This window comes from Triticum dicoccoides, chromosome 2A (genome assembly GCF_002162155.2).
Source record: "Triticum dicoccoides isolate Atlit2015 ecotype Zavitan chromosome 2A, WEW_v2.0, whole genome shotgun sequence".
NCBI classification, from domain to species: domain Eukaryota; kingdom Viridiplantae; phylum Streptophyta; class Magnoliopsida; order Poales; family Poaceae; genus Triticum; species Triticum dicoccoides.
Window position 1 is genome coordinate 86,351,652 of NC_041382.1, and position 9,381 is coordinate 86,361,032.

Here is a 9,381-nt window from a genome sequence, read left to right on the forward strand (position 1 = left end):
CTTTTGCCCCTTCTCCCCTTCTCTTCTTTGCCCCTCCACCACCCCCTCCATTAATACCCTCCCTCCTCCCTCTCATAGCTCTATCTAGAGCTACTATCTAGTTATAAGAAGGTGCTCTATATTCCTCTTGACAAATAGGTGAGCAAAAAAAGAGTTGTACAAGAATGGAAATATGTGTGTTTGCAATTAGGACCGAAACTATGTGCGATATGAATATACTGAATTGTGTGTGCCGTGTGAGTGACATGAGTTGCCTATGTTTTGCCGAAATGTCGATTCATTTCTGTTTTGGCGAATTTCGGGCAAACTCAATATGTCCTATGTTTAGGGAAGGTCATGCCAAATTTTTGTATGAATTTGATCCATGCATGCATATATACGTGGTTATAATATTTGCTCCGCGCGCAGGTAATCATGATGGTCAATGGAAGGATGGTGGAAAGATACTGGCAATCCACTGTGGATGACATGTATGAAAAAAGACTGAGGGATGTTTTATGTCCGTGTCGAAAATGCAAAGGAAGAGTCAGGCTCGACCCCTTTCAGGGTGGTAAATTCAAGGCGCACGGGGCAGGTTAAGTGAAGATGATGATGATGAGGAGGAGGAGGAGGAGGAGGACGTCGACGGGGCAGGAAATAACGACATGGGGCCACCAGACGAAGAGATGACTGATTATGTGCCCGAAGAGGAAGACGGCCTCGGAAATGTCGATGGCGAAGAGGCAGTTCAAGGCGGAGAAGACGCGGACACGCCACCGTCTTCGTCGCTACTAAGTTCAGCCATGCGGGACCCGCATGTTCGAGACCTGCTTCGCAAGAAGACGACTAGCGACAGAGCTGCTTCTAGAGAGGAGGCCAAACTGGCGCAACTAGAGGTAGACTTGATGACTCCTTTGTATGATGGTTGCAATCCCGAGGTGACCCGCTTGAGTTTCACACTAGAACTTCTAAAGATGAAGGCAAAAAACAAATGGACAGATACAAGCCTGGATGAGCTTCTAAAGTACCTAAAGAAGGTTCTTCCCGCGGGAAGCCTGTGTCCTACTAGTGACGAGGAGCCAAAGAAAATCGTGTGCCCTCTTGATCTGCCAAATATTAGATATCACACATGCATCAATGATTGCATCATATATCGGAACGAGCACGTGGAAAAAACCATCTGTCCAAAGTGCAATGCTTCACGATATAGAAAGGCCGGAAAGAAAGCTTCACAGAAAGTTGTATGGTACTTTCTGATCACTCCGCATCTACAGCGGTATTTCGTAGATCCTAAGGAAGCAAAGCTTATGCGCTGGCACGCGGAGAGGGTGAAGCCAGATGACGGAGATGAGCCGAAGCTGAGACACCTCGCAGATGCTAGCCAGTGGAGAGCATTAAATGCTAAATTTGAATTTTTCGCAAATGATCCAAGGAACATTGTGCTTGGCGCTAGTTGTGATGGCATGGATCCATTTGGAAACCAGAACACCAATCATAGCACATGGCCCATTGATAACCCACAAGTATAGGGGATCGCAACAGTTTCCGAGGATAGAGTATTCAACCCAAATTTATTGTTTGGACACAAGGGGAGCCAAAGAATATTCTCAAGTATTAGCAGCTGAGTTGTCAATTCAACCACACCTGGAAACTTAATATCTGCATAAAGTGTTTAGTAGCAAAGTAAAATGATAGTGGTGATAACGGTAGCAAAAGGTAACAGTAGTAAAAGTAATGTTTTTGGTATTTTGTAGTGATGATAGCAATAGCACGAGAAAAGTAAATAAGCGAAGAACAATATATGAAAAGCTCGTAGGCAATGGATCGGTGATGGAGAATTATGCCGGATGCGGTTCATCATGTAATAGTCATAACCTAGGTTGACACAGAACTAGCTCCAGTTCATTGATATAATGTAGGCATGTATTTCGAATATAGTCATATGTGCTTATGGAAAAGAACTTGCATGACATCTTTTGTCCTACCCTCCCGTGGCAGCGGGGTCCTTACGGAAACTAAGGAATATTAAGGCCTCCTTTTAATAGAGAACCGGAACAAAGCATTAACACATAGTGAATACATGAACTCCTCAAACTACGGTCATCACCGGTAAGTATCCCGATTATTGTCACTTCGGGGTTAACGGATCATAACACATAATAGGTGACTATAGACTTGTAATATAGGATCAAGAACACTCATATATTGATGAAATAATAGGTTCAGATCTGAAATCATGGCACTCGGGCCCTAGTGACAAGCATTAAGCATAGCAAAGTCATAGCAACATCAATCTCAGAACATAGTGGACATTAGGGATCAAACGCTAACAAAACTAACTCGATTACATGATAGATCCCATCCAACCCATCACCGTCCAGCAAGACTACGATGGAATTACTCACGCACGGCGGTGAGCATCATGAAATTGATGATGGAGGATGGTTGATGATGATGATGGCGACAGATTCCCCTCTCCGGAGCCCCGAACGGACTCCAGATCAGCCCTCCCGAGAGGTTTTAGGGCTTGGCGGCGGCTCCGTATCGTAAAACGCGATGATTTCTTCTCTCTGATTTTTTCTGCCCAAAACTCAATATATGGAGGTGGAGTTGGAGTCGGAGAGGCAACAGGGGGCCCATGAGGTACGGGCGTGCCCTAGGGGAGCAGGCGTGCCCCCACCCTCATGGCAAGGTGGTGGGCCCCCTGGCCTTCATCTTTGGCAGGTATTTTTCTTATTTTCTGAAAAGTGTCTCCATGAAGTTTCAGGTCATTCCGAGAACGTTTGCTCCTGCACATAAATAACACCATGGTAATTCTGCTGAAAACAGCGTCAGCCCGGGTTAGTTCCATTCAAATCATGCAAGTTAGAGTCCAAAACAAGGGCAAAAGTGTTTGGAAAAGTAGATACGTTGGAGACGTATCACCCGTGTTTGTATGGATGTACAACCTCCCCCCTGGTTGTGCATGAAGGAAAAATGCATACACATGGCTATGCTTATTCAAGGGTCGAAACAACCGGGAAATGATATAAATCTGTATCTCGGGTTACTGAAAGAGGAGTTACAAACCTTATGGACAACGCCGGCCAATACATGGGATGCAAGCAAAGGAGAGTATTTCTACATGAGAGTCGCGCTAATCACGATGGTGCTGGACTATCTCGGTTATGGCTATCTCTCGGGCCAGGTGTGCCACGGATATTGCGGATGCACGAGGTGCATGGATGATACAACTTCTCTGCAGCTATCAAAAGATGGCGGGTCTTCGAAAATCATGTACATGGGGCATCAAAGATGGCTCGAGAAGGATGACCAATGGAGAAAGCATGGAGATCTATTTAATGGTAAGGCTGAGCATCGAGGTCCTCCACGTAAGCGTAGAGGTGCAGAAATATATGAGTTATTGAAGAACTGGGAAGAGTGCCCCTCGCCGGGAAAGACAAAGAAAAAGGCGCCGGAGCCCCTACTGAAGATATGGAAGACAAGATCTGTTTTCTGGGACTTGGAATACTGGCCCATACTCGACACGCCTCATAGCCTTGATCAAATGCATATCACAAAGAAATATCCTTGAGAGTTTGCTTGGAACATTGATGAACATGCCGGAGAGGACCAAGGATGGGCCGAAGGCAAGAAAAGACTTGGAATTTTTGAAAATCAGGAAAGATCTCCAAATGCCCGGTAAAAGGTCGTCAGAGGAGACCGAGACGGAGACGGAGATGGAAGATAGGGGAAAAAAGTAAACAAGAAGGAAGAACAACATTGCCCCCCCCCCCTCTTGCTTCACCTTAGATCCATAGGAGGTCGATCAATTGTTCAATTTCCTTGCCGAAATCAAAGTTAGTTCCGGATACTGTGGGAAGATAAGCAAATATCTGGACACTAAGAAAAAAAGATCAGTGGCATGAAGTCTCACAACTGTCATGTGATGATGACGCAGTTACTCCCGGTTGCACCTAGAGGGATTATGGACACACATGTGCGTGAGACGCTTACTGACCTATGCCACTTTTTTGATGCTATCTCTCGAAAGTCGATCAGTGTGAAGCAACTCCATAGGCTACAGGAAGAGATCACTGTCATACCGAATGAGCTAGAGATGTACTTCCTGCCCGCATTCTTTGATGTCATGGTGCATCTATGTGTCCACATCGTGGACGACATCATCGACCTAGGGCCGACATTCCTGCATAGCATGATGCCGTTCAAGAGGATGAATGGGGTCATCAAAGGATTCGTACGTAACATGTCCCATACATATGGAAGCATAGCCCAGGGATATCTGACCAAAGAGTGCATCTCTTTCTGTGAGAGTTATCTGACCAAAGACCCTGTTGTTGGTTTGCCCGTCAACAAGCACTGTGGAAGGCTCGAAGGCGAAGGTCACACCAACGGTCATAGGGATGTGAATGTGTTACGCTCGGGCTGACAAAACGACCTTGACAGGGCAATCTTAGTAGTGCTACAACACGTAGATGTGCTAGAAGATTTTGTGACACTGCACAAAGAGACCATCGCAAAGAAGTACAGTGACCGTGGGGTGCACAGGACGGACGCTGAAGTTATTAGAGAGCACAACTCCACTTTCGTGTGTTGGTTCAAAGAGCGAGTTCTGGCTAATCCCCCGGAAGAGGGTTGTCTGAACGGAACACTCATATACGCCTTATCACATGGCCCCTCGACCAACCTCGCGACTTATCAAGCATACCATATCAACGGATACACGTTCTACACAAAGGAGAAAGATATAAACAGTGATGACCAAAACTCAGGGGTGACGATGGAAGCCATGACCGGGAATGTAATTGAAAGATATTACGGAAGGGTCGAAGAGATATGGGAGCTTAACTACTCTAGATTGCATAGCGCGACGATGTTCCGTGTCAGATGGGCTAAGAATGTACACAGAGAAAACTGACATTTCACTACCATGTGTATACCCGACTCCGATAGCGGTACCGTCAACACCATCGCCAAAAATGAGCCATGGGTACACGCTAAACACGTGACACAATGTTTCTTCATAACTGATCAGATCAATCCTAGCCGTGTTGTCATGAGGAGAAGCAAAAGGAGCATCGCCGCAATGGATGGAGTCGCCAACGAGGAAGGCTATGACCAGTACGGTGATCCGATGAGGGAAGATGATGCTGATGATGATGAAACATATGTCAAAAGAAGAATGAAGACTACATTACCTACGAAAGATCGTAATCCCTGGAGAAGGAAAAGTCACGACCATGGGCTCAATTATTCGACAACGAACAAAAGAGGGAAGAAGATCAGTCTGAAGCGTCGTCGTCGCCCAAGCTGACAAACTAATCCCCAAAGTGCAAAAGGAAGAAAAAGAAATGTGCAAAATAAAGATAAGAAAAAGGAAAGTGCAAATGAAAGAAAAAGTAAAAGAAAAAGAAAAAGAAAGGAAGTTTTGCAAAATGAAATGAAAAGAAAAAGAAAAAGGAACTAATAAGTTGTGGAAAATGAAATGCAAGAAAATAAAAAAAGAAAGAAAAAGAAAAAACGAAAAAAAATTAGCAGTAGCGCATTTTGGCCTGGGCCGCGCTATAGCTAAGAAAAAGAAAAAGAAAAAAAGAAAAAAAAAGTTAGCAGTAGTGCGTTTTATCCTGGGCAGCGCTATAGCTAAGAAAAAGAAAAATAAAAATATAAAGAAAAAAGTTAGCAATAGCGTTGTTTTGCTAGACCAGCGCTATAGCTAACTTAGCTATAGCACGTTTTTCTGCCCCACGCTATAGCTAACTTAGCTATACCTAGACAGCCACACATCTCTTTCCTCTCTCTCACTCTCGCTTGATCCGATCGATCCTATTTCTCTGTGCCGCCCCTCCCCCGCCACCGATGCCGCACCCGCCCATGTCGGACCAGACCCTGACGCCACGCCCGCTCACGCCGCCATCGACGCGCGCCGCCCCGACACTCCCTCCCCCCTTGCCGCCCCCATCCCCATAAGTCCACCCCCCAGCCCGGCCCCTCCCCCCGTGCCGCCCCTCTCCCCCGAGCAGTCCCTCCACCAGCCGATGCCCCTCCCCCAGCAGTCTCTCTCTCTCTCTCTCTCTCTGATCGGTCGTACGTGTTCTTTGTAGCAGGTTTGGCCGGAAGCAAGGTGCTCAGCGAGGAGGAGAAGGATGTCGGGAACGTCACCCGGACGCAAGGTGCTTGGCTCCTCCGGCGGCAAGGTGCTCTATCCCTCTCCCGCCCCCTCTACCTCAAAATCATTTTAGTTTTGATAACTGAACATTTCAGTTTTGATAACTGTGCAAACTTCAGTAAACTGATTCGGTAAATTCAGTTAACTGAATCATGCAAATTGACAGCTATTGATAGTAAATTCAGTTAACTGAATCGTGCATGATTCAGTAAATTCAATGGGTGTGTGTGTGTGTGATGATTTGACTGCTATTGACAATTTGTAGTAGACTAAGTTAGACTGCTATTTTTCCTGTGTATAAGTTTCAGAGTGTTTAGGAGGTGTATTATGTTGCTGTATTATGTTGCTGTAGTGGCCTCTAAGTTTCAGAGTTGCCAATCTATGTTGTTGTATTATGTTGTTGTATTACTGGCTCTAGTGGCATTGTAGAATGCTGGAGCAAAATGTGTGGTGTTAGAATGCCAGAGCTATTGATTATCACTTTTGCAGCACTGTAGAATGCCACTTATCACTTTTGCACCTTATGTTGCTGCTACTATGTCTGTGCTTGTTTTGCCGGAAACCGATTGCTAAGTGACCTATGTTTTGCCGGAAATGTTGATTCATTTCCATTCCGGCAAATTTCAGGCGCTCTATATGTGCACTTTCTAGCAAAGGTCATGCCAAAATTTTCCGTGAATTTTGGCATGACTTGTGCTAGAAAGTTGGACATATCAAGTGCTTGAGATTTGTCGTGATGGGAATGAAACGACATTTCTAGCAAAACAAAGGTCACTTTTTTGTCATTATTCACTTTATTATATAAAGCTCGATAATTTGTGGTGAACCCTAGGAAACATGACCGACACCGATGAGGCTGGAGGTTCTCAGTCCCAATTAGGTCGAGCACACGCCTACCTCGACTTTCTGGCAGCTCAGGAGAGACAACAAGATGGGTGTCCGGACCGCCTTGTCATGACGGATGACGACGGTGGTGGCGCCGGCGCCGACACTGATGCCACCAACGACACCGGCACTGAGACTGGCGCTGATGATGTTCCTAACTACAGCATAGAAGGTGGGACCTCCCAAGCCGGCGAGGGAAAGAAGGAAAAGAGGACACGATGCCCAAATGAGCTCGGCACCGGAAGACTGGTGGTCACGGCGGTGCACCCTGGCGAGTTCGAGCCAATAGAGCCGCGAGAAGTGGCAGCATGTTACGGCAACCAACTAGCATGCATCCTACGGGATACCGCTAACATCAACACCACAAAAATACGGAAGAATGAACATTTGAAGAAGCTACTTCTAACCAGGTTGCACGCAAGATTCCTGTTCCCCGGTCAGAATGACGATGTCGACCCATGGGATGATGAGGGCATGAAAAAAATCAACAACAAAGCCCTAGGGAAGTTCAGCAACGCATTGAGTGCTTGGAAAACTAGGGTGAAAAGGGCGATTCAAGTAGACCATGAAACCTATGCCGAGATTGTTGCAGACAATCTGAAAATTACGATAGAGGACTCTGAAAGGTTCAAGGAGACTAGCAATGAAGAAGCTGCCAAGGCCAGGTCAGAGAGAGGCAAGCAGCTGCAGGCAAAGAACATGGGGAACCACCGCCTTGGAAGTTGTGGTTACACGGGAAAGAGACCCGTGTGGGCTAAGGAGGACGCAGAACGTGAACGTCAGGGGATCCCAGACCCATTGGCTGAGTTCACCGACCAGCAGGAGCACGACTTCATCAGGGCCCGATTCTCGTGGGACCCCAAGAAAAAGATTTTTTCACCGACGGGCCGACTAGGAAATTCATGAGAATACTAGTAATTATCCTTTTACCACCTTACATATTAGATTCTGATCAATGAAGTCTACTGCATTCTAGCCGCATTCGTAAATGATTCACAGTCCATTTTGCAGAGAGACCAACACAAGCTTGCGGTCAGAGCGACTCGTTGACTCAGTCGACTCAGTCATCGGCGAAGTACAAGTGGGACACTCCTTTCAACCGGGCCATGGACATAATGATGGGACACCCGCCCGGCCAGCGGCTGCAATATGGACGTGTGCACGGCGCCGGGGATGGCGCCACGTGGAAGTACTATTATAACGAGGACCCCGAGGCCAAAAGACAGAGAAAGAAGTTTAGTCAAGTGACTATCAATGAGAAGGTGGCGCGGGCGATGGAGAAAGCAAAAGCTGAGACCAAAGTGAGATAATCGCTGCCTGTAGAGATGATATGGTGGCTGCCTTTACAAGCTTGATTCCAACAGTGGTCACATGGGTGCAACAAAATCCAAACGCCACCAAGTGATTTTCCCATGCCCAGCTTCACTAGGAGCAACTCAATGAACACCGCACCCATACCCATACCTAGTATGGCAACTGCACCCGCACCTCCTCCAGCACCTGCTCCTGCACCCAGCTCTCACAGCAGCCCTAGCTCCGTCTCTGGCTTGAATGTCGGGCCGTCGACATTGGCTGAGCTTGACGCCCTCACGGTAAATACGCGTCACACGTTCATCAACTCAACTAATTAATTAATCTTCAGTTGTCGTTCTTTTTGGATCTCTAACGCTGCACGTATATGTCTTTGTAGGCCGACTCCACTCCGTGCACTCTCCTTTACAACATGAAGGGCGGGTTGGTGGATGTGGGGAATGGTACTATAGTGAAGCCTAAGGATCAATTGTTTCACCGCCGGGAGATGCCTAAAAACGCCTTAAGGGTCTCCGTGGCGAGTGTGAAAGCGGGCTACGAGTGTCTCCCTCGTCCGATGCAAACCGATGGAGAGGATGACGAGACCCCCATGCAGCTTGGGCAATGCACAAATTGGTCGATCCTGTGGCCGAAAAATCTTCTTTGTGTCGAGGTGGTCAGGAGCACACCAACGGGATCTCAGGAAGGTATGACCACAATCCCTCCTACACAAGTACAACCATTGCCTGTGCTGCTTGTTGAGATCGAGAGACACGAGGAAGGAGGGCCAACCGTTCCGGAAAATGATGCCATCTGCCCCATGGAAGAGGATAGGGATCATGACATGGAGGAGGCCGATGACCCTGACCAGTATTTCAATACTGCCTTTGACAACGAAGTAACAATGAGTCAACCATATTAATATGAGATGCATGTACCAGAGCCAGAACGTCCTCGGGAGTGCAAGAAGTCTTTGTTCATGCAATCCTCGCAGGACACACCTCCAGATGCCGGTTCCACCCAAGCTCAACTACTTAGCCAGAGTCGTCCAATGCTGAGCC